General features: G+C 35.1%; 1 protein-coding gene and 1 long non-coding RNA gene across 5 annotated transcripts in view; one reads left to right on the top strand and one right to left on the bottom strand.

The window, feature by feature from the left end:
• The window catches only part of LOC124185018 (dipeptidase 1-like), a 1,685,273-nt gene that overhangs the window by 1,650,346 nt on the left and 8,955 nt on the right, over positions 1 to 25,972 (bottom strand). The gene's annotated exons all lie outside the window — the stretch shown is intronic.
• Positions 6,316 to 25,972, top strand: part of LOC124185033 — a 33,772-nt gene continuing 14,115 nt past the window's right edge. The window contains exons 1-3 of the long non-coding RNA XR_006871333.1: positions 6,316 to 6,326; positions 11,811 to 11,815; positions 16,496 to 16,506. This is a non-coding gene — a long non-coding RNA (uncharacterized LOC124185033). The remainder of the gene's footprint in view (positions 6,327 to 11,810; positions 11,816 to 16,495; positions 16,507 to 25,972) is intronic.

The raw sequence follows: 25,972 nt of genomic DNA, 5'->3' as shown, positions 1-25,972 counted from the left end.
TGAAACGGAAGCTCAATTCCAGCTCTTTCGAATGAGCCCATGGACAAATTGATCACGTCTTGGTAGCTGCACGAGCCAAAACGGCCCAACAAATAAAAAATCGGACGGGAAATCTTCTTATTTTTTTATTACTAAGTTATTACCACAATACTAAATTTATTACCCCTACTATTGCAGCGTAATCGTCTTGTGGCGTAGTATTGGTCATAGCTGCACCAGCCATATCGTAACTTACCTACATTTCACACCATTAAGGTGTACCCAACGTGAAAATTTTTAACCTTTTTATTACTTTTTGAGGATATCAACCAAACATAAGGAATACTAACCCACGGGGGGGGGGGGGGGGGTAAACAACTCTTAATCTCTTATTCCCTTATTCCATGAATAAATCATCTTTCAGGCTAAATACTGACCGAAATTGATTACATTAGACGTTTGTTCGCACCTGTAGTCATATAGTTATGTGCCCTGAAGCATTTTCAGACATCAGCGGTGCAGTAGGTTGCGGTAATAAAAATGTGCCCCGGAAACGTCCGTTTTCACCGAATTCCGTCAACATCTCGCGCAGCTGATATTTTTTACCCACCTATTATGATCTTTAAAGTTTCGAAAACCCACGCACCTTTTTCGTAGGAGTACCGAGAAGCATTTTCGGCCATTTGGGGTGCAGTGGGTTGTTGTAATAAAATGACTCGCGTCAAAAACGTCCGTTTTCATCCAATTCCGTCGACACCTCGCGCACCTGATATTTTTTACCCACTTATTATGATATTTCAAGTTTCAAAAACCAAAGCACCTTTTTCGTAGCAGTATTATACGAAGTTGTGTTGGGAAGCATTTTTGGACGATTTGGGTGGAGTGGCTTGTGGTAATGAAATGACGCTACCCCCATTAACGTCCGATTGCACCTAATTCCATTAAGATCATGTTTTAATCAACAATTTAAGAAATTAAAATGTTGAGAAATCAAATAGAGCTACCAGAAAACTTTTTTTCTAGTGTTTTGATTGGTTTAATTTCTTATCACTGAAAAATATATAAAATCAATTTTTTCCAATCTTTTACTCCGATTGTTCAAGAGATTGCTATAAGCAAACGCATTGTTTATAACATTACCAAAAATTTTTTTTCGACAATTGCCTTGTCGGTGAAAACAATGACGTTCAAGAAAAAAATCGTTTTTTCAAACAAATTTCCTATAATTTGAAAACGCATTTTTAATTAACAATTTTTAGTCATCGCTAAAAATTAATATGAAGGAACCATTTTTTCTTTAAAAATCATAATTTTCAGTGCACTTTCATATTCTGTCAAAAAAATGTCTTGCTTCCTTTCTTAATTGTTTATTTAATAAAAAATCTGTTATAAACAAATGAACAACCATACTATACTTTTCTTTAGATGCTACCAAAAAAAATAAGAACAACCATGCACGACTTTTTGATGAAAATATTTTTTTCCGATTTTTTACATAATTTAAAATATTCTCATATCTTTGAGCTTGCCATTTGTTTTGGGTTATTTATCTTGCGATGCGAATAACTTGTAAACTATTACCAATACATCAAAGACTTTTCAAATCTTTTTTATACACACATTTTTTTCTACGTCAAATAAATTGAGTTTTTAATCAACGCTTCAACTCGATTATCTATTGACGTATTTCATAGCCGCGAAACAAGATCACGCCAAAGTGAATCCACTACTATAAATATGGATAATGACAGCGATATCTAATAGCGTTTTTCACTGGCTGCAATCGTGTGCACTGACTAGAATTTCTGTAGCTTATTTGTAGTCCTATTGATTAGGAATTAGGAAAATCGTAATCAGTGCACGCCAGTGCACCTCAGTGAAAAATACTATAACTTTGCAATGCACCATCAAGTGACACGTGACAATCATACTTGACCTCCTTGTATCAAGTTATAACTATACGAGATCATAAAAAATGTCACATCTAAGATGGAAGATTTATGCCGGTATTCATGAACGTCTGTAATATGTAGGTGTACGGCTGTTAAATTTATTTGTTTTACATGTTTTTTATATCTATATATATATGATACAAAAGAGTATAACGGACCATTATGCGTTCATGAATACCAAGGACAATTATGACATCGCCGATTATTTATTTATTTATTTTTTTTTTTTAGGTTTGTATATGTTACTTGACGATGGATTAAAAAATTAGATATTATTGCCATTTGTCATATTCTTGTTGCATGGTTTCACACTGCGCAATCTTGCTTCGTGACTATGTGTCGCAGTGCATCTGGAAAACTGCTATTTCGCTACTAACCAGAATGAATTCCAAAACCATACTACTGTCTTAAGTAACTCGAGTATACAATCGTGCACACATAACCGCATACATCCCATAGGATTTTTGGCAAAAAAAGGATTAAACAAATGAATCTATGTTTCAGGATTTCATAGTTTCATACTCCTATAATTATAATTAAACATATATCTATGTAAAGTTTTATTATTCCACATACTGCTTATATTTTTAATTATGCATTTATCATATTGATAACGTGGCTCGATACATTTACTTGAAGTCAAAAATTGCTTCTGGGTGACATCGTTGTTATTCAATTAGATAATGTATTGAGCGAAATCAAGGTTTTATTAAAAGCTTTATCGATATACGTAACAATCCCTGAGGATGACGAAAATAAGCTGCAAATAATGGATTTGATAGACTACAAATGCTATCGGAAAACAAGAAAGGAAGAAAAATCAAAGGACATTGCGTAACATATGCATTGAGAAGAGATGGAGTATGGTGTCAATATGATGACTTACATGGAACAAGTACATACAAATTTAACAAAAACCAACGAACAGTGGTTTCGATCTTACTGGTTCTCGTGAAAACAAAAATGAACTCAAATTTCTGAGGTAGTTTAAATTTATAACGCTACTCTATATGTACCCAACAACATGTTTTTCTCCATAATCGTACTAAAAAACTACAATATAATGTTTTACTTCATAAATTTGCGTTTAATAAGGGAAGTATCGCTTGATAATTTTTCTCGTCAAATAAATTTTAAGTCTTTCCTCGTAAAACTATCTAATGGCAGTGAATACCTACTTTCAATAGACATTAGTTATACCTGTCATAAATATCACCATTGATAGTTTATATAACACACGAATCGACACCCAATAGTGTTTGTGAATACGCTCTTTCACTACAAGTAAATATGATCTTACTTACGAAGGATGATTTATGAAGACTGCTGATGAGATGAGTGAAATCATGAGTGAATTTTTGCAACCTATGCCCATCAGGGTGGTACTTATTTAGTGGAAGCCTGGGTTTTATTCTCGATGGGGTCTCCCAAGATTCCCGATATAAACAAATTTTGAAAACAGCAAAGATTTTTCGTCCATCGCTAGACTCTACCTTTAAGAGTGTGAAGTTTTACGTTTGATATACATGTGGTTTTTCCATTTCTCGATTATCAGAGTGAAGTGAAGACTAATTATTGTTGAAGAAATTTAAAAATGTCTGCAATGAGTCAGTATGAGCTATACTTTAATGAAAACGGAAAATAAATAAATATATACGTGGGTCAATTTGAATTACGTAATTTAATTTTTGAGAAATATATATATGGGTCAATTCCAATAACGTTATTAAATTTGTAAAAAATACGTAAGTGGATCGATCTAAAATATCAATTATATACGTGACATCTCGACGAAATTCGGTGAAAACGGACATATTCGCGGCCCGTCATTTTATTACCACAACCCACTGCACCCCAAACGTGCAGAAATGCATTCCAACACAACTGTGTGATGCTAGGAAGAAGGTGCTTTGGTTTTTGAAACTTGAAAGATCATAAGACGTAGGTAAAAAATATCGGCTACGTGAGATATTCTGCAACGCGATGGATTTGGGTGAGAGTGGACGTTTCTGAGGTGAGTCATTTTATTACCGCAACCTAATGTACCCCTAATGCCTGAAAATGCTTCAGGGAACGTAATTGTATGATTGTAGGTGCGAACAAACGTCGAATGCAATCAATTTCGGTCAGTATTTATCCTGAAAAATGATTTTGTCATGGAATAAGGGAATAAGGGTTATTTACCCCTCCATGGGTTAGTATTCCTTATGTTGGTTGATATCCTCTAAAAGTAATAAAGAAGTCAAAAATTTCCACGTGGGGTACACCTTAATGATGTGAAATGTTGGTAAGTTACGATATGGCTGGTGCAGCTTTGACCAATATTCTATGCCACAAGATGATTACGCTGCACTAGTACGGGTAATAAATTTAGTATTATGGTGATAAATTAGTAATAAAAAAGTAAGAAAATGTCCTGTCCGGTTTTTTTTTATTGGGCCGATTTGGCTGGTGCAGCTACCCGGACGTAAATTGATCAGATAAATAGAACCTGAGATATGAAGATTTGAAGGAAGGCGTGTGTGGCGGTATTTTCAACCTGGAATAACTTTTGAAAGATTGAAGTTAAAAAACGAATAAAAAGTTGTTTCATGAAATCATTTCACTGACAGAGTCCGTTAAAAAGAATTCATAACAATCGAAAACATCTATGAAAAAAAGGTGTCCGGTTTGACGTGGATTGACTCACATATTGCTGCTGCATTCGCTAGTCTTCAGTTGCCATTCAATAAACAAAGTTTTACCTCTCAAGAGTTATATGAATGGGCTATGAAACTAAGTAATCTTCTAAGTGCCAAAGTTAAGCGTTCAACAATTGAGGATTATGAAAAAGCAACCGACGCTCTGAGTATTCGATATTCAAAGGCAATAACTACATATAATAGGTACTCAAAACTTCCATTGCGTTATTTCAAACACAGATGGATCTCTAACAATAAGCGTGATTGCTAAATTTATCAAAAGTCACTCATGTAAAATATTTAAACGACCGCAAAAGTAAAACAAAAATATTTACAAATAAAAATTTTGTTCGTAATACATATTTACTATACTTATGATTTTTGATTACCTACATTCGTAATTTTTGATGGATATTTTATGTTATAAGCCATTCAAAATCATACTTACATCATACTAATTGTAAGTCATATATCAGGTTCTTTTTGCGAATTTCGATAATTGTCAAAAATTCTAAAAAAATTTAAAGATTGTTACCCATGACAAAACCAGGCTGAAGGTTTGTGGAATAAGAAGTGGTTTTTTCAGAATTTTTCAAAAATATTCGAAGGATACAGACAATGTTCAAAATCAGATTTTACTCGATGAATGGAAAAATATCCAATGAATGATTTTTTAAAAATTTTTTTGCATCAAATTATTGAAAACTTCATTAAAAAACACATAATTCGAGAAAAGAAACACTCATATTGATGCATTTTTGGAAAAGTTATGAGCATTTGAAAAAAAAATCTAAAATTTTGAAAATTTACATCTCGTAATCGGCTGAATGGAAAAATTGGAAAGAAATCATGGAGATCTTTTTGACAGAGTGCAAAGAGATGAAAAATTAAGGCCAAATTAAAAATGTCAATTCCGATGGTAGGTTGAGTTGAAATGGAATGCCCCATATATATTATACATGCGTTTAACGATCAAGATATTTTACTATCCCAATAATCACACGATAGTATATAATACGTCAAATATACGTGCGGGTAGTTTAATTCGAATATAAATAGAAATTATGAACATTCAGAAATCTACGCCGTATGTACTGGTAAGTATTATACGGCAGCTGTAAACGTTTAGACCACGTTTTTGAGAACTTCATCTGTTTATTATATGTTTAAAAATGAACAACTTGACGACGTATAAAAATAAATTCCAACATCCGTATATCTCACTGAAGAAAAAGCGTTGAATAATTGTATACCAGGACAATCTCTTGAAACTATACAGTCGATGCGCATGCGCGAGTTTTATCGGCTGCTCGGACAGGCTGGCCACTCCGAGTTTCAGCTGTCAAACTCTGTTTCTAGCGACGATGTAGTTCATACCAATTTCTGAGGTTAACAGACGAGGTAGTGATTCGGAAAGTTGATGCTAATGCTCTTTGAAAATTAGCTTTATGCGACTGAAATAAGAAATCTGTTTAAATATTGGGTGCTTGGAAGGAACGCAGCAGGTAGGTGTGAACACTTTATTTGATCACTTTTATTATTTCGTACATTAGAATTAACAATAAATTTTTTTTCTATCAACAGGTGATACGGCCAAAATAATTACATCTCTAATATTCATTGTTATCTGCCTATTCAATTTATCACACGTACAAAGATCATCGCCTGTTTCAAGCAACTAAGCAACTTTCTCACTCTCTTGTGATTTCAGACGGTAATATTGAATTTTATCACTATTGAAAATGAGACATTAAACCGAGCGTTCAAGAAATTTAAGTATCTCACTATCTATAAAAGAACTGTGAATCTTTTTTTTCTCGAAAATGGTTCAACAAAATTTACAAATAGTCGATAGTTATAGTCAATGTATTTTTTCCGATCAATAAATTATTGCTACTACTATTCAAAATTTTCCAATGATTATCAGAGTTCATTGCGCAAATTTTCATGATGTTCGGTTAAATACATGAAGGGAACTTAATACTCAAATTGAAAAGTCAAGTAATATTGGATTTATCAAAATGATTTCTGTATTTCATGTTGGTGCGGTTCGAAATGAAGAAAATCTAATCGGAAGCGTGGAACTCAGGAACGTAGATCACATCCTGTGACACAAGTTGAAAATCAAGTTTCTCAAAATGCGCCTTAACGTCACAATTAGCTTCAAGGACAATCATGTTTTAGAGTAATGTCAGAACATTATTAAGAGGATATTGACTTATCGAATTCAAGATTGTGTCCCTTGTTCCATCAAAATAAATGAATATCTAATTTTTAACGAAGTTCGTGAAGATTTTTTTCCAAATAATGTAATGCGATACAATATCTTGTTCATAGTCCTCCGTACATCATCTTGTAACAAGGATATTTGGAAAGAGTCCCTTTGTTGCAGGAACCATTATAAAATTCTTGGTTTTTAAATCGTGCCACTGAATAACTTCTGCGTTTCAGATTCCATTTTCAATCTCAAAATGAGATTTTTTTTTTGCTCCAGACAATGCTAACATGAAATGCAGAAATAATTGCGGTAAATGGAGATTCGCAAGCTTTCAGTCTTAGCGTAGGACCCTATAAAGAGTGTGAAATAGAATTTGATTTTAAGTTATCGTGCAACTAGCTAGCCAGATGACACCGTCAACTAAGATTAAATTTAAATTAACATTTGAAATTCGTCGCGAAGAGACACATTTTTGACTTGTGTGTGAAGCTTGTTGGTATGTGCACACATATGCTGTATGTGGCTATTAATGTGAATTAAATTCACTTAGCCATTTATTTTTGAACGGCGGGCCGTTCATTTTGGCGATATGAAATACGCATATCATATTTATAGCGAGAAAAATTTGCTAGAGGAGAGTACAATTTCGAAATTTTTAGGTGAGTTGAAAAATTAACGACGGAGCCAGGAATCGAACCTGGTATCTAGAGATGCTTTGCCGGAGACTTACTCCACTAGACCACCTAGCCGCCCTGACTACACTGTCATTAATTTCTCTCATCACCTGTATTTCGAAATTGTTTTTGTTTTCGTGTGCCATTGAATATGTTTACATTTGAAATTCGTCGCGAAGAGACACATTTTTGACTTGTGTGTGAAGCTTGTTGGTATGTGCACACATATGCTGTATGTGGCTATTAATGTGAATTAAATTCACTTAGCCATTTATTTTTGAACGGCGGGCCGTTCATTTTGGCGATATGAACTACGCATATTAAATTTTAAATTTAAAGACATTTTTAACTGAAGTTATTTAACAATTCTAGATTTAGATTGATTCAGTTCGGCTAGCAAAATTCAACCCTACAATCTAATTGAGGACTTGAAAAACTATTTATCTGAATTTAATGCCAAAGAGAGTAAAAGTAAGCTTCAAAATCAGATACCAAATTAAATGGTATAAAGTTTTAAAAACAATGCTGGTCAATAATAATGCTTGAATTACAATGGTGCACAGAATGATTCCTCAGTAGAATGAATTGACATCAACGGTTAAGTAACAAACTTATCGCTATTAGCTCGATCAAATTTTCGTCGTGTTAATCAAAGTTTTAACTTCTAGGCTACTGAAAAAAACGAATTTTATGTTTGAATTCATCTTAAAATATTGTAATAGTCAAAGATCACGTAATTAGAAATTTACCTACATGCTTTCATGCCTGACAAATTTAGTCCCGCTTTGACAATGAATTATTTCGTACCTGAAAATATTAGAAGAAAGAAAGAAATTTTTATCATACAGGATCTTTTGGTATTTTTGGATACAACTAATTTCCAATAAAATGCACAAAACAGAAATCGCGAATGAAACGCATATTTAATTTGATGTAAATAAAGAATCTGTTTACAATAAACATTGTTTTTCCTTCCCCACTTCTGTTTGTCCAGACTCTCACTTGTTAACGACATTTCACATTGAATTTCAGATTTCTTCTTTCAATAAATAACACCCAATTTCTGTATCATTTGATATTTGCTTTTCCGTTGAATTCTTTATTGCGTCGGTTGAATATCTTCCGACATCGACCACGGTATTGCTGAACGATACTATTCTCCTTAGACAATTCGCGCTACGTAAAAATAAACAGCAACATAACCTCAATCCGCAGTTTTACGATCGAGAGATTTACAGCTTTGGTTTTATTTTGTGTACGTTGGCGCCCTGCTCAGCAGACGAAAACATCGCCGCAGGGCGATTTCACCGACAAATGAGATTGAATTATTTGGCGCATGCCCATTGACTGTATAGTTTCAAGAGATTGTCCCTGTATGTAGCAGTTGTATCTTCATTCTTTCGTCCATGATCATCGTTTTATTAACTTTAATAATCAACGTTTAGAGTAGTGGCAGCAACAATGTATATCGCTAGTCGATAATACGTATTTTGTATACCTGACACCTACGACTATCAAAAAATAGTGTTGAAACGTTCACCAATCTACGTCTTATAAATTAGCGTATAATCAGGACAGTAGAGAACGTTGTTAAAACGGTTAAGGGTACCACGCTTTCATTAAACGTTTAAAAATTAGCAACCTTATTTGGTAGAAATGAAAGTTTTAGCATTCGTATATCGCACTGACGAAAAATTGTTCAATATCCATATATTTTGCAGTTGTATTGACCTGCTATTCTCAAGTTCTAAATTTTGCTTTCGAACATGATTATCGTTTTATCATCTCTGATGATCAACGTTGAAAGTAGTGGTTCAAACAACGCATACCATTAGTCGATAATACGTAGTTTGTTTACCTGACACGTATGACTTTAAAACGTTAATTCTACATCCTACGATCATGTAAGTAGGTATGTCTGTTTGTATGAAGTATGGAAGCATAACATATAGTTGCTCTGAAAATGATGTAGTAACTTCCACTTTAACGATTTAGTGAAATGTACGCTACTTTATCTTACAATAAACAATGTGGACTTTACTCCATGCCTTAAGTCAACTTGTGAATCTTCTCAAATTTGGCGTGTCTAAACTTCATGCAAAATACTTAACAGTATCATATTTCAGCATTGCCCAAAGAATTATCATGTTAAGTCTCTAATAAGGAAGCAAATTTTCAATTTCAGACAATTACACCGTAAATTTACCGAATATCTAGCAATTTACTAAATTTGGAAAGTAAATGCTCTTGTCAATTTATTTAAAATTGTATTGTGAGTGCGAATTCTGAAATTTTAATCTTATTGGTAAATTTTCAATTACTGTATTATTTGTCATTCCTGTGTAGACTGTACATTGTATTCATGTATAGAAATTCGTGAACTCAATTTATTAGATAATGGGACGATTTCGTCGAAGATAGGTCATTGTTAGAGGAAAAATTTTATTGTAGCGACGTTTCGGTAAGACTGCAGCCTACCATCGTCAGGTTATAATATGACATCCTTCAGGCTTAGATGTTACAATATAACCTGATGATGGTACGCTATAGTCTTACCGAAACGTCGCTACAATAAAATTTTTCTTCTAACAATGACCTAACTTCGACGAAATCGTCCCATTATGTACGTTGTATTGTGAATCAAATAAAGTCATGCTTTTCCACAAAGTAGTTTATCGTAGTAGGTAGGGTGTCCGACTAATAATCCGAACATTGCGAGCGCACGGGGTTCGAGCCCAGGTCGGGACAAAATAATGCATTAGGTTTTCTAATAGATCTAAAATGGGTTTTCAACAATTGTAAGTGCCGGCAAATTGTTAAAATATAGTCTCCGTGCTTACGAAAAATCATTAACATTAATTCTCCACGGATTTATAATCTATTTTGTTTCATTTCACAGTTTTAATATACATTTACGATGAAAAACATTACTGTAGTACGTATTAAAATAGGTTGACAAAGGTAAAAAGTAATTTTCATCTACCATCATCCAGTGATAGCTTGAAGTTCATGTGATACGTATAAGACACGTATCCCATATACATTAACAACCGGGTTACTATTCTACGTGATTCGGAATGACGTACTTACAACGTATAAATATGACTGATATTATACTCATACAAATATCTGTCTTAAAAACCTTCCGACAATACCTATTAAAATCGGTTCATAAACGTCAAAAATAACGTTTATGTGGTGGATATTCTAAAATGACTACATTTCTTCCTTGCTTCGTTGTAGACTTGACCTTACATTTTTCGGTGGAAGAATTGCGATTCAGGATGTCTATAATAGTTTCTTGCAGTTCGAGCTATTCTGTATTTTTGAATATAATCCGTATTTTTGAATAAGTGCTGCTTTTCGTAGAGATATTACATTTTAAGTAGGAATGTACGATGATAAAGTTACTTCCGGTATTCACATTAATCAAGGCCTACCACTTGGAGCTTGCACTACAGGATTTGCATGCACCTTGCATTTTATGTACACTTGGGGACAATGAATCTGAGACGGCTAATTTTTAACCCTAGACAGTGATGTTGGCAACACAGAGAAACCTACAGCTCCATAGTGGGCCGAGCGCAAAACAAACTCAATCTCAATAAACATAATATAACCCATGACCGTCGAATCTAACCTTAAAATACCGCAGGGATAATGACTAGTTGGATTGACATGGCCATGGGTTATGTTATGTTTATTGAGATTGAGTTTGTTTTGCGCTCGGCCCACTATGGCGCTGGAGGTTTCTCTGTGTTGCCAACATAACTGTTGTGACGATTCACTTTAATAAATGAATAAGGGGCGCGTAATTGTAGAAATAAAAATTGTAAATATAGGTAAATCATTCATTCGTCTATCCATTCATTCGCAAGATTAAAACACGCCTTTTATGCATAAAATGTTCATTGTAAAATGTTTTGTTTTTCTTAATATCCCAATGCGTCTATGACTGTTATTCTTCTTCAAACCACCGTTTATTTGTTGTTATTTTTGTTTTACTTAACTTTGGTTCTGTTTATCAATGTTGAAGTCAGTTTAGCAGTTTTCACTTTCGTAGATGGCTTTTCACTTTTCCTTATTTGTAAAAATCGTCCAAGGATAATAGAAATGAGGACTACGAAGTATTGAATCAACGTTGTTCCTTCGGCGTCTTCTCGTAGTCTCTTTCCCGCGTTACTGTGAATGCCGTCCCCCCACATCATAGTCGTCCCGAATGCCGCGTCTGGCTTGTCACCGTACTATCTGACTCTCACACTGTTTAATGTAAAAAATTAGCCGTCTCAGATTCATTGTCCCCAAGTGTACGTACGTGACTGCGTGGATGGGTGGGTATGTAAATGAATGAGTGTTGATGCGCATGTGTATTTAAACTTACGTATCATATATGTATACCAACAGAAATCAGGTACCTGTACCAGGTGCTGATCCAGGACAGATTTCCGGAAGCGGGGGCAAAAAGATAAAAAAGGTCATGCAAATTTACACTGCAATGCTTTAAAATAATGTGGAACGTAAATACAAAAATTTCGTTAAACGTAATCTGTAATAGAGTACGCCTCTTTATGCAAAATCGTATACAGTGGAAGCATAAAGCGGAAAATACAAGCGTAGCGTAGCTTGTATTTTGGTCGCAGAAAACACAGGAAGAAAGTTAGTTTAACTTTCCATGTAGCTTATTTTTGTACAAATATCTGACAAAATTGAAGCATTCAAGATCAGGAGGTTTACTAAACATTAATACGTATACGTATTAAGTCGTAATATTTAAAATTGAAACGCACTCATGATAATATCTGAAACTTTCATACATTTTATTTATAAACTTCAAATTAAGGTTTGCTGCCGTGTGAAAAATTATTGTAGAATACTGTTTTAACAACCAACACTGGAAAGGAGTCAATACCAACAGCCATGAACCAAAAAAATAGTACCTAATCACTTTTTTCTAGAGAAATTACTATAACAGTAGAAATTACCTATGCCGTCGACATTGAAATGACATTTACATAACACAAATATGTTTGAAAAAGTTCGAATAGTACCGTTGATAAGTACATTTTAATAGTTAGAAATTGAGATGAAAATTCGGAAGTCGACAAATATTAGTTTTCAGCAAGGCTTGTGTTTTAGAGAAATACAAGATATAATGGAATTAATCGGTTAAGAATTCCAAAATTTTTCGGATACTTGTATTTTTTAAAACCACGGTGAAATCATTGGCCTCGTGTACCAACTCGCCCCGGTCTTTCTTACTGTCTAATGAATCTTTGTGAGAATACTAGGAATCGCTAATTCATAATAAATCATTGCAATTGTGCAAAATCTTGACAAGTTTTATAGTTTCACGATTTCCATTATCTCCATAAATGTATTGCGGCGTAATGTGAATAAAATAATAAAATCAATTTTGAAGGCTTTTCATGGAGCAATATATTGCAAGCAATATTTTTTTTATAATAAAGGGAGAACTATAACACAAAGTTATTTGCTGAGAATTGCTGAACAATGAAAAAATCTGTCCACCAACATTTGAACTAATTGCGTTTCAGAATTTTTTGACGCTCACGGGACAGTTGGTGGAATAGTGCACGTGCGAACTTACCGAAAAAACAGACAGGCATCTTCGAGCACAACTGATATTTCCATAATCGAGTAAGCGGGATAGCCACACTCTGGTTTGAAGGAGAGAGATTGAGCTAAGGGAAATATAGTAACAAATTTTGCACACAAACTCTTTTTAACACAGAAGTATTATTCGTGTATCTCTCCAGCACGCACACTTGTATTTAGAACCAATTGGTACCGTGCATTACCTACTTTTGTTTCACGAATCGACAGTATATCTGTGCTTTATATCAATGCATTTCCAAGCCACTTCTTGCGATATCCTCTGCTAATATCCACAAAGCCATAACCTACGTATTTCTACATGAATCGAAGGTTGTACCTGTGATTGCCCCATGTATGCTTCGTAGAGTGAGGTTCGAGGCTAACGGTAGAAGCTGTTTGCTGTATGCGATCACGCGTGGTTATAAACATCAAGTAACCACAGGTCATTAATAGATCAACTCCTGAGCAACGTTGCATGCCAGGTCGTGAAGAGAATGGCAAAAATTCAGTTGGTTACTCTCAGGAGTCACAGCATAGATACGAGTTTGGCGGTAGAAATCGATATTTGCGGCATTTTAGCCGGTAACAGGAGGTTGTCAATCTCTGTCTGATGCAGCAGGCGAGAAAGTACCAAGTATTTGCCAGTGTGTCGGTTTATTATAGGAGGACTGCCGAATCAATATTGGTTGAAAACGTCAAGGATATAATGAAAATTCTCCCCCAGGTCAGAAAAACCGTGTTTTCAGCAGAATTTTTTTGTCGATTTTATACATGCATTTAAAATAATATACAATATTACACGAGGAACCGGACAAAGGTTTTCCCATGTTCGCCATTAATATAGAGTAGATTGTGATAGTTGTTAGATTTTTTGAATGTCACTGGGATTTGAAAAAAAATCAGAAAGCAGAATATGCAAAAATCCCATATTATTCTGATGGGCAAAGGCACCCCTTAGAATAGAGGGCTTCGGTTGGGCTCATAATTTTTCTCCGTCTATTTGAAATCAAATTATGTACAGAGGCTACTGTACATGTTTACCACCGTTTTTTTTCCAAATAATGTTTGAAATTGGCAAATCCGGTATGTTTTTTCTATTTTTGCTTGTAGGATTAAAAGTAATTACGCAATCTTTGTACTCCGATGAGAAAAGTTGTAGAGAATTCAAAAACCTTCAAAATGTAATTGATTAAAAATTGTATGATTACGAACCTACAATTTGAGTACTCTGAGGAAACTTGAAGCAATAGCATCTTTAGTGTTGACTTTTCGTGAAATCTGATGGCAGATTCAAATAGGAAATCTAGAGCTACCCCAAATTAAAAAAAGAACATGAAAATCGTTTCAGTAGCTTCCAAGATAATGAAATCAAATGATTAATAATGCTTGTCTTGCGCTTCTATTACTAAATACTGCTTCCCCGCGCTGGTATACCGTACGCCCCGTCTACTAAGCTTCTTTCGCGGGCTCGAACGTTTATCCCTATTAGTTCAGATGCATCTTTCACTTATTTCGGCGCATAGTAATGACATAGCATGAACAGATGATATATAGTACAACTATTTACTTTAAAAATTCGTTCGAAAAATTATGATCGGACCACTGTTCGAGCAAGTATCTATTGTGCAAGATGACGAAGAAAAAATGCAATATGTGCTGGTGCGAAAACCACTCATTCGAGAGTGCCTGTCTTTCACACACGTAACCCACATGTTATTCACTATTATTTTGTGGAACGCCTATTCTATAATTTATAAATTTGTAGAGCTGTGTATTTTTCAAAAAAATAACTACTTTTACGATTATTTTCAATTTTTTACGCTTAACAATAGCCTGACTGAGGCGAACTATAGCTAATTTTGAAAGTCGTTTAGTCTTCCATAAATTTTCTTGTGAAAGTCCAAAGTTTGCTTCACTTGTTCCGATTCTGAACAGAGAAAAACTAAATAAATGCTGATTTTGCCGCTTTTAAACCGTGTTTCGGGGAAAACAATTACACTGAAAAACATCTACGTTTTGATCTATAAAATATATTTCAAGTCATGGCACAGTTCGTTTTTGGGTGGGTGTTATTTCATGGAAAAATCCCTTTTGCTTGGTTTACCATGATTCCCTATATAAATTCATCTTAAAACCCTGTTTCAAACACAAATGGCTCGTGAAGCAGCGAAACCAAAAAGTATTCGCGAATTAAACACTCCAGTACTCTTTATACGCTGTAACGTGGCGTTTTAGAGCAGCCCGTTACAAGGGCACAAAACTGAAGGAAACCACCAGAAAACGCGTCCCGGGAAGGGTACTTCAGCCAAATTCGATACAAAATAAGCAATAAGTACTAGTAACTAATTCGTTCTCTGTAAATTCTATATTTCGCGCTCTAGCGCAAACAAATAAGGTACTAGGACGACCATCTGGACTACCGAGGGATCAACAGCTACCGATAACTACCATTTCCGGCTCTCGTTGATTTTGTCTACCGACCGCGACGGTCTCATAAGATTACAGTGGCTACTTTGGTGGGCTTCTGAAATACCTGGGTTAGCATCTATCCGAATCTCTCGTACCACTTTGACTGCCGGCGTATAGGGATGTAAAATCCTCGCGACAGTCGAGGTACCAACTTCTCAAGGAGAAACCAGCCGCCCGGTTTCCCGGACGTCGTAAAGATGGCATACAGGGTAGACCGTAACCTGCCCTCTTCCGACTTACCAGCTAGGTGCCGGATCGACCCCTAAAGTACCATGTCCAGTTTGATACATAGACTTATATATAAAATAGACTGAGCATTAGGTCAGTGCGAGTGTCTCCTGAACCTCGATTCCCCCGTTTTTAGTGCTATCCTTGTCTTACACCTGCAGTTGATACTACTATCTCTTTGTAGCGATCTCGGGGTTGGGATATGTGAAATGGGTAAATGTATATGCGTAACAAAACACACATAGCCAAGCTAGCCGGCTGTTTCGGGAATTCAGCCTATCGGAAGATAAATAGCAAGACAATTTGGAAACATTTTTTATTTAGTGTTAAGCATTCCTTACATATTTTTTTTGAAATACATCTATCGAAGGTATTTTAACAGTAGCCGGCAAAATATCATACTGTCGTATATGCAAAGTAGAATGTTATCATTTTATGTTTCCTATCAGCACAACCTTTAACTGCCCCTCGCTTGCTTTTCTCTTTCACTCTAGCGCTTGGTTCCCCTATCATGGGCGGTATTGCGAGAGGAGTACGGCGGAAAACCCTATAAGAGAGAAAGAGACAGCACCAACAACAATATGCGTTCAGGGGACGAGGCAAATAGCCGGCGTGCTTAGTCTATTTTATATATAAATCTATGGTTTGATAAAGCCCTCGTTCTGAGGATCGACACAGCCTTCCTATCTGTAAGGACTTTAATGAACGGAGCCGTAATCCACGACTTAGAGTTGCATTAAGGGGGAGCCTGCTTTAGAGGCTTCAAAAAATCAGTTTTTTCGAGGATTTTTTTGGAAAGGAAAGAAGTATCCGATTAAAACGAAACTTTCAGGGTTTATTGTTATGTATTTCAACAGTCTTCTCAAATTTTTTCATTAGGATACATGTCATATTATGCCTGGTACAAGTATTTCACCGAGGTGTCTCGAGTATGCATTTGTCGTGCGGCGGGAAAGGTGCAGGTCGCAATTTCCATCTGAAACAAAGAAACCAAAAAAATTTTTACTTCTCAATAGTATAGCTTCTAGTTAAACCAAGAAAATTGCACAAAAAATGAAAAATTCAACAATTTTTTGCAAATCAAAAAAAAAAATTCATTTTTCTTGGAAAAAGAATTCACTTTAGATTGTTTGAAAAGTGGGTTAATCTTAACTTTCTTAAGGTTTTTTAGGTTCAACTAGAAAAGAATTTCATCCCGAGTACAATGCAATTTGTACATAAAAAATCGTAATTTTCTTGAACTTACCGCATTAATATGCTAATCAGCGATTCCTGGTCCATAGAGTTGCCCTTCAGACTCTTCAAAACACTGGTTCAAAACTTCAAAAAACTGGTTCAGACTCTTCAAAAAACTGGTTGAAAACTTAAAAAAACCGCTCGTATACCTGCTCGACGCTTGCTCACTATTTCTTCTGTAACTCCGAAAACATTTCGAATTTGCGTCTGAAATTTTAGGGACACATTCTTGGATAGTTTGGGAAGACATTCATGCAAAAAAAAAAATCGATTTTTTGAAGCCTCTAAAGCAGGCTCCCCCCCTTAAACCGCCATGTGAGTGCATGGTCTTCTTGATATATAGTGGGCAACTGACCACTGCCTATACGACAAAACCGGTGGAAGCGAACACAGAGTTACAGTCAGTCGCATCGTTTTCTACTCGGTAACTTTGACCGGGAGGCATCCTACGTACATGTCTCTGTCACAGGATTCCCGAATGATAGGCAATCTGGACAGCAAGGTGAAGCAACTGAAAAATTGTGAGAGTTGGTGTCAACGATGAAATCACGGGCAGCACATTACGCAACATCTACCGGTAATCTCCGAAAACGTATGACCAAGTTGTAACCGATATTCGCCACAGTGGGATGACCTAATTATGTTGAGAAACAAACGATAAATCACCAAGAAGAAAGACCACCTGACGACAGCGGCGAGATCGGCGAGCCAGACTGTGACCTCCGTGTATTCTACGCTCGACGTTACGGTTAGAGATTTCCTTCAGTTAATTTTCCTCCCTTCTTCCTGATTAAACTGCTATCGTTCTATTGATTGTTCTATCGCTACCGTTTATCTATCACTCTTTATCGTCTTGCACTATCGTTAACTTCCTCCTTTCTTGTAAATTATGTAATGTTCCTTCCTTCTCACCTTTTCTTTAGCTATTCATAAGTTTTATTTGAGGTAAATTCAGTGGTGTGTCCCTGACGTCACCAGCCAAGGTAAGGCTTTTGTGTTTGTATACTATCATTACAAAGTTGCTCATAATTTCTATTTGCTTTCTTATCGTATTTATCTTTCTTGGTTGTATCGTGTGATGCCAGTTTTTGTGTGAATCATGGTCCACGGCTTTGAGTTGCAGTAAGCCGCCGTGTGACTGCATGGTTTTAATAATTAATTAATTTCGTGTCTTTTAGCGACCTCGTAACTACCGAATAAGTCATTCTTTTTTAATTGTGAATTTTTCTGGTTATCTGTAAATTTCTATTAGTCTGCTTCTGTAATCTCTATCGTATCTTTAGCTATATTGACTTTATTTTTCTCTTCTTAATTTTTTGTGCTAGTAGTGCTGATTATATTTTATTCGTTGTATCGCCTATTATATTTTATTTAATATTGTACCTATTGTATCATCAATCGAGTTCTTTGGAGTGTACCCAAGCGTAAGTTCAGCCGCTAAATACCACCGTACTTTTTTTTATTGCTATTGGCAATTCTGTATTGTTTTTACTTACTATTCTTTTCTTTGTATTTTTCTGCAGTACCGTATTTATTTATTAATTTAAGATCTGCGAATTATTCGAGATTTTATTGTAATAAGGTGTATTTAGTGTGCTTCTTCATTTTGCAAACCCTTCTCTGAATTTCTCACGCTCTCATAATTTTGCATTCTCTCGAAAATTATATTTTAAGTTTTATTTGTGTAATTTCTCTAATTTATAAATATTGTAAATCATTAATTCTATCCTCTATGAATAACCCTCATGTAAACTGTCTCTTCTACTTTACAGTCAGTCTCGTCGAATCAACCGATTTCGTGAATTGTTAATGAATGTCAATCTTTTTTGTTAGTTAAAATCTATGGTAAAATCTGTCTTATTCTTTTATTATTTTCTCTCGAGGTATTGTTATTTTGTTATCTATCGATTGACAATAAAGTTTTCACTCTCGCTTTGAATTAACAGAATAATAATTCGCGTAGCGTCATTCTTTGGAAATTGGGTAAAATCACGTCGACCAATGACGTGTAGTTTTAAGTAAATTCTTGCATTATCTAGATTCGTGGCAGCGAATCGTCGCCAAGATATAAAGGCGAAAGCTAGCCGAGAATATATTTACCAGGCCTAACTACTTATATGTTATATGTCAGGAACGCGTGAATATTTTTAAATGAATCTTATACAGCTGGTAGTTCCGGCTGATATAACCTTTGTGAGAAAGATTGATCGAAATCTGTCAAGTGGTTTCCGCAGTATTAGCTCTCAAAGATGATGAAAATGAAAATTATTTTCCTTCTTCTCCACGCCAGAGCACCTTGTGAACACGATTCCGCTCGAACGCGTTTATGAATCGACTTTAAGTTTTAAACACAGATTTTTGGTATCGAAATCTCACCCCCTATTGGTTTTGGTATAAATTTGAATCTATATTCGGCCGGTATAATATTATAAAGTTGCGAAGTGGGTTGATAAATCAAAATGGGTGCTGGGTAAAGCAGTTATTAATTAATAATGCAACAGGCCGATGGCGCTGCCCGCGCTGCAAACCGTTTATCTTTACTGTACAGTTTGTACCTTTTCTAATTATTTTTAACCAAAATGGTCGCCTCATGAAGCTGTCACGTTGTCGACCGTAAGATATTCATGATGAATTATTATTATTTAGTTATTTACATGTTATCCAATATTGAAATAAATTTGGAAACTTCGTGAAAATTGGTCACGCTGATGGTCTCATAAAATAAGTGAGTGAGTGAATCAGTGATCGATTATTATTAACCTTTAGAGAGCCGGCATTTTTCCCTTGAAATTCTATATTTCTTAGAAGTATGATTTTTGTCTATAAACAGTCAACACGTCCAGTGGAGATTCTGATTTATCTACTGACTCCTAAAAAAGCTAGTCCAGCCCTCTAAAGCTCAATTATTAGTGGTATCTGCATTAAGGGCTCATCTGATTTTACAAAATGGATCGTCCGAGGTAGGTGTAAACACAGAATCGAACCAAAGAAAAGACGAAATATTCTGCAATCGGATACAAATTCGACAAACAGCCTGAATAACAAACACAATATAATCAGCAACATTTGTGACATACATACATGGCTATTAAGCAAATGCCAAGAAGAATGTTGTTCGCACGTCATGAATCATCAGATAGAACAATGCTAACCAAAGCTACTGGAAGAATACTCACGATGCTTCATTCAAATCAGACGGTATGATACCTCGTTAATTCTCATTAGATTATATTTATACACATAACATTTAATATATGAATAGCTTAGCCTCAACCTCTTGATCTCTACCAAATGCATGACTTGTTTGTTTATTAATTTGTATTTTTAGTATGTATTTGTTCAATATATTACTTTGATTCAGTGTCACACGGTATGGTACTTATCATTGATAAAATGGAACCTTTTCCTTGCTTGTTTGTTGTTTCGTTTATTTCACAGTCATTTGGACCATTCCTATTCTGTTCGGATCCATTGGAACTTTAAAATGTTAAATTTCGACAAGCCGACATTCCAAAGAGAAGATAATCGACAGCTGTGCAAAACTCAACATTCTACACATCTTATTGGATCAAACCGATTGTCATCAGACTACTAAGCATTTACTTCATTCATCTGTTGTTCAGCACCACTAACTACTCACCAAGAAGAATACTGTACATTTGCCAATACTTAAATCAACGGTACGCTATACATTTTCATATTGACGGAATCACCCTAACCTCATATGATATTTACAAACACAATAATAAGATGAAGGTGAAGTTAATAACGTTGCTGTAACGATGCATGTTTGTGAAAAATCGTCACTTTGCACCTGTGAGAATGGACAATATTTAGTAAACCATGATAGATAAAACATACTCCCACTTTGGAAAGTCAGCTCCCTGAAAAGTTATTCTAAAATTGGGCAATGATACTTTTTTTCCTGATGTATTGTTACAATAACATTATTAACTTCAGCCTCATGTAATAAGATAAAATTGTTTCCTTTGTTTCAGCTACATTCATAATAAAACCCTGATTGTTTTTCGTTTTATGTTACGCAGTCACCCAGCCCATTCTTACCCGACCGTTGATCTGTTAAACTCACTAATATAAAATATTTTATTTATTCACAAAACATAACAGTCGTCATAACATAACTACGTCCCAAAACAAAAGGACAGCTACTTGGAAATTGGCACTTTATGTATTACTTATTGTCTCGAACCGTCTTTCATTGCTTGCCAATTATTAACTTCATCTACCTATCCATTGCACCATTGTTATCCCAGCACCATTCACTTTACAGCAACAAGCGGTATGCGCTGACCACAATACTATTACTAATATACCACCAGTTACCATACGAAACAAACTATAGACTTCATAAACATAATTGTAGTACAAATGCACGACTAATTAAATGTTTTTCGTTTTGTGTGTGATTGTTGTACTGTCTGTTTTTACAGATACTTCTGTTGTTCTTACTGATACGTTCGTGACAGAAATTGTGCTTGGGTTTAACGACAGCAAAAATTAGGATGTGAATTAACTGGATGCTTCGAATAAAAAAGTTGAACCCCCATGAAATATGGTGAATGCCCCACTGAGAACTTGTGAATTTCTGTGCGGATCGTGCAGTCTTTTGTGATCATATCTCTCAAGCATGTCTATCTGCTTCGACTGTTACAGTACACAAGGCTGTAGCTTGCAGCATGAATTAGCATTCGATATTCTAATGTTCATTGAAATAAGGTAGTGAACTACGAAAATCAAAATGTGGTGAAATAACTAGAATTCCCAACTATTTTATAGCATCATGACGATAAAACTGAACTACATTATTTTATGTCAAAAAAGTTAAACACGTTTGACTGCTAACTTCAGCTGCTACCCTAAGCTTCATTTGAAGTACTAGAATCGCATTACAAAGTACCACAAAGTGACTAATTGTTATTAATCTATGCTCTCATATTTTTCTAAACTCTAAAATTGTTTCAGATATATGACGGTGTCAAATTGGCTACATGAGCAGATCATTACGCTTTTCAACCTTCTCTGGACCTTAATAGACATGTATCCAGTTGTACAAACATTTTCGATTTAATCATAACAGCACCTCAATGGACTTGAGTAACTCTCAGATTCAGACGTGAATCCTAAAATAAGACACGATGCATAGAAGTCAGTATTTCGTGCGAACTGTCGTTTGTCGAAATTAACGTACATCACTCATCAATGACAATTATTTAAAGCAATAGAATATTATAAAATAGCGTCTCCCAAATGTCCATCGAACGGAAATGTAATCTGCGGAACCTGTTGGTGTCAAATTGTATAAATAAGTTAAGAGCAAAAGTGGGCGAATATTTCAATACACTAACGTTGAAATCAAGGTATTGTCAATGGCTTATTATATTATACTGAAGATTTTGCGTGTCGACCCTTCAATGTTCGGCGCTTCACGCAGCACATTTCGACAACTAATAGAACTTCACCAGCACGAATTCCATTTTCACTCATGTAACGCTTATAATCAACGAAAATGGGCTCCCCACCCGATGCATTTCATCACCCACAATGTAAGCTCTGTATTCTCACCAATTTTGTATAACGTTGAAAACAATACTTTTGCTTACCTGTGCATGGTTCTATAAGGTACTGAACAAGCAGTAAAATGTTGCCCTGAACAAATAACTACCATCTGGAACTTTTGAATCACTTTCAGTTTAAGATATAAATTTTCCTCTATACTGATAATATGTGGTTGGCATATAAAAATTGTGAAGAAATAAATTCACATGCCTTGTAATATCGCGGCTCATCTCTCAACGTTTTATAGATATTGAGAGATTATTTTGTACGAACATGTGAACGCAAGATAGATGAATCTCAATTTCATCTGCGTTAGCAGTCTGTTGCCTTCAAAAAAACATATATTGTGGTGTAATAATAAATATTTAATCACAATGGTAATAATCTACACAAACTTAGTGCAGTCCACATAAATGCTGAATTACATTATTTACTTTCTCAGAACGGCAATTACATTTCTCGTAATGTTCGTAACGTTTGCTCCAAATTTATGTTCCACCGGCAAAATGATTACAAATCGGTATTCATGAACGTTTCACGAATAATCGAACGCCACAGTTGTTAACCGTTCCGCATGATTGATTCATTCGAACGCGTCACGGACCCGAAATCCATCGGTAATATCTCGAACGAGTGTTTCAGAAAACACAACATGAAATTGCATGTACTACATCTTTTACTTTCAAATTTGCACGAATTCCCGAAATAATACATTATATCAAAGGTCTTGCACCATTGGTCTGAGCTTGTGACATGTATTATTAATTGATAGATAAGTGTTAAAAATTGAAGACTGTATAAAATAGAATTATTCACTGAGACTGACAAATTTTAGTCATACTTGTTGAGTTACGCGGTTGAATAAAATGTAAAAAAAAAAGAATTTCCGTTAATAGTTTTCACCTCGCAATGTACTCATTAGTTGTTCGAAAATTGAGATAGACGCTAGTGGTTACGGATTATGTCGTTCCGGCGCCGGATCAGCGAATTAAGGCTTAGACTCAGTCCGGCTACATCTAGGTAAGGTTGCCTGCAATTTTCCTAATCCTTTATGCGAATGCGGGTGTTTCTAGTGAACATCTTGACACGGTCTATAGACGCGTAATATGATCCGATGCACCACCCAAGTCTTCGAAAGACTACTGCCATATCATTATTATTTATGGAAACGTGCGCAAATTGGATCAGTCGTATTACTATTTGCATTCTCATGATGGTCATGAGTCAGAACGTTCTCAACTATGAGTGCTACATATCTGAACAGGTATAAGACTGTGGTTTCCTTACAATTACTTCATTGTTTACTACGGTACAGCAGTATCATTCCCGCATACTTACAAAAAGTAATGAAATCTAGGCAAACACGTCTGAAACGTAAAAAAATCCGCCAAGTTGTCGAAACCAAATCACAATAAAGATATTGCCAGTGTCTGGTGTGAAATCAGGAAAAAACCCCAAGCCCTACGATCCAGCAAGTAGGTATACGTCGTGAAGTCGGACCTCGCTGTGTCGTGTAGTGATATCGAAACATCATTCCAAGTGCTACGTACTTGGCGAGCACATTCGCTTTATATGTTTTATCGAAACGGTCATACTTGTTCGTGACGTGTGTGATCCCGTGTAATAATTCCGTCTCCAAGGCTATCTGTTACGATCTATCAATGGACTGAACTTTTTTTTTAACGCAAGGAACTGTGCATCGGAATGACTGGTTGATGACAGATTGTTTAATTTTACTAACGTATTAGATTTGTTACTCTTCTTTACCACTTATAGTTTAATGGCATATTTTATAGAATTGAGGATTTCATGAGATTCAGTCTATTGATCAGTTAGCTTTGAACAGTAATATTATCGTATAATTTCAATTTTGATATGTGCGCTTCATCATTTTTTTAAATTATTTGTTGTTTATTGTAGTCCGAAAACCGACACTGACAATGAAACATCAGATTACGAAAGCACGTGGGTGTACTTTTTGCCCAAACTGTAGATATATAATCAATGGCGACAAATTCCTCTTTTCTTAAAGGATTACCGCAGTGTGGAATTTTTTAGCTTTTATTTTTTCCATCTTCCAAAATAGTTTGAACGGTAAGGATTAATACGCAATAAATTTTATATCGATAATAAAAAGATTTTTCAAGTCAGAGCATTTGGCGTGAGATAATATTTTTACTGAAAACACTAGTACTCCAACTTTAAACGCGATTTCTTTGAAACTATGTTTTTCAAAACGGTGTAAACAATATCTTGAGCTGTAATCAATAAATAGACTTTAAATATAGTACACATATTTAAGGTAAAACTAATTTTTGGCTGATGGACGATTTTATCGTTAACAATCGTGTTGAATAATCATTAATAATAAAATAACGTATAATATTATTGAGCCGAAAATGTCGAAAAAAATCAATATTTTATTTCTTGTTACCAAAGAAGGAAAAATGCGCCTCGAGCTGAAAGCTAATACAATCCAATAAGTATGCATATATTTTTTCACGTCAGACCACCGACACTTGCGATATCACATACACTGAGGTGGTTCTTATTTAGGGTGTTGACAAATTCCATTGCGCCGCCATCCAAATCGACTCCAAATAATTCAGAAACAATTTCCTGATATTTAAAAATGTCAACTCCTTAAACCGTCTCACGAGACTTTTTTCGCTATAAGAATATCATGGAATTTTATGATCAGTTAATACTATATTTTTCATTTTTCTTGCAATTTTTATGGGAAAAATTAGAATCAAACGGCGGTTTATCAAGTATAATTTACTCTTTCCAATGATGTTTTTTTCTGGAAACCGTATGTCTGGTATACCATATCTAAAATGTAATTTTTGGAATTTTGGAACTGAAATTTACTGAAAATAATCGAAAACTAAAGCTATAATAAAGGAAAAAATACCCTCGGAACGAGTTAATTATACTTGATGAATTCCAGTTGAATTCAGATGTTTTCCATGAACATTGCCGGAGAAAAAAAATGCAGTGGAAAATAATCATTAAATCCCGTGTTATTCTTACAACGACAAAAAGCTTAGTGAGGGGCCATAAAGAGTCGACGTTACACAGTTCATTTTCTACCCAAAAGCGCAAGTAATAACACCTAAGCTAAAAGATCGCCAATACAGGGTGTCCCTAAATTGCCTCCCACGGACTAGCCAGCGTGATACCTCGCTAAAATCCAATCAAGAATTTCTTTGCCGGATGCTCGTCCGACGCATAGTTTTTGAATTATAAGCGATAACGCTAGGCCAATCAGAGTGCACCATTTCATCAGGAATGCCGCCATGGAAATTGTTGTTTTCTTTGTCTGGGTAAATTATTATTTAT

The sequence above is a fragment of the Neodiprion fabricii genome, chromosome 6 (genome assembly GCF_021155785.1).
Source record: "Neodiprion fabricii isolate iyNeoFabr1 chromosome 6, iyNeoFabr1.1, whole genome shotgun sequence".
Classification (NCBI taxonomy): Eukaryota; Metazoa; Arthropoda; class Insecta; order Hymenoptera; family Diprionidae; genus Neodiprion; species Neodiprion fabricii.
This window is presented reverse-complemented; position numbering and strand designations above follow the sequence as displayed.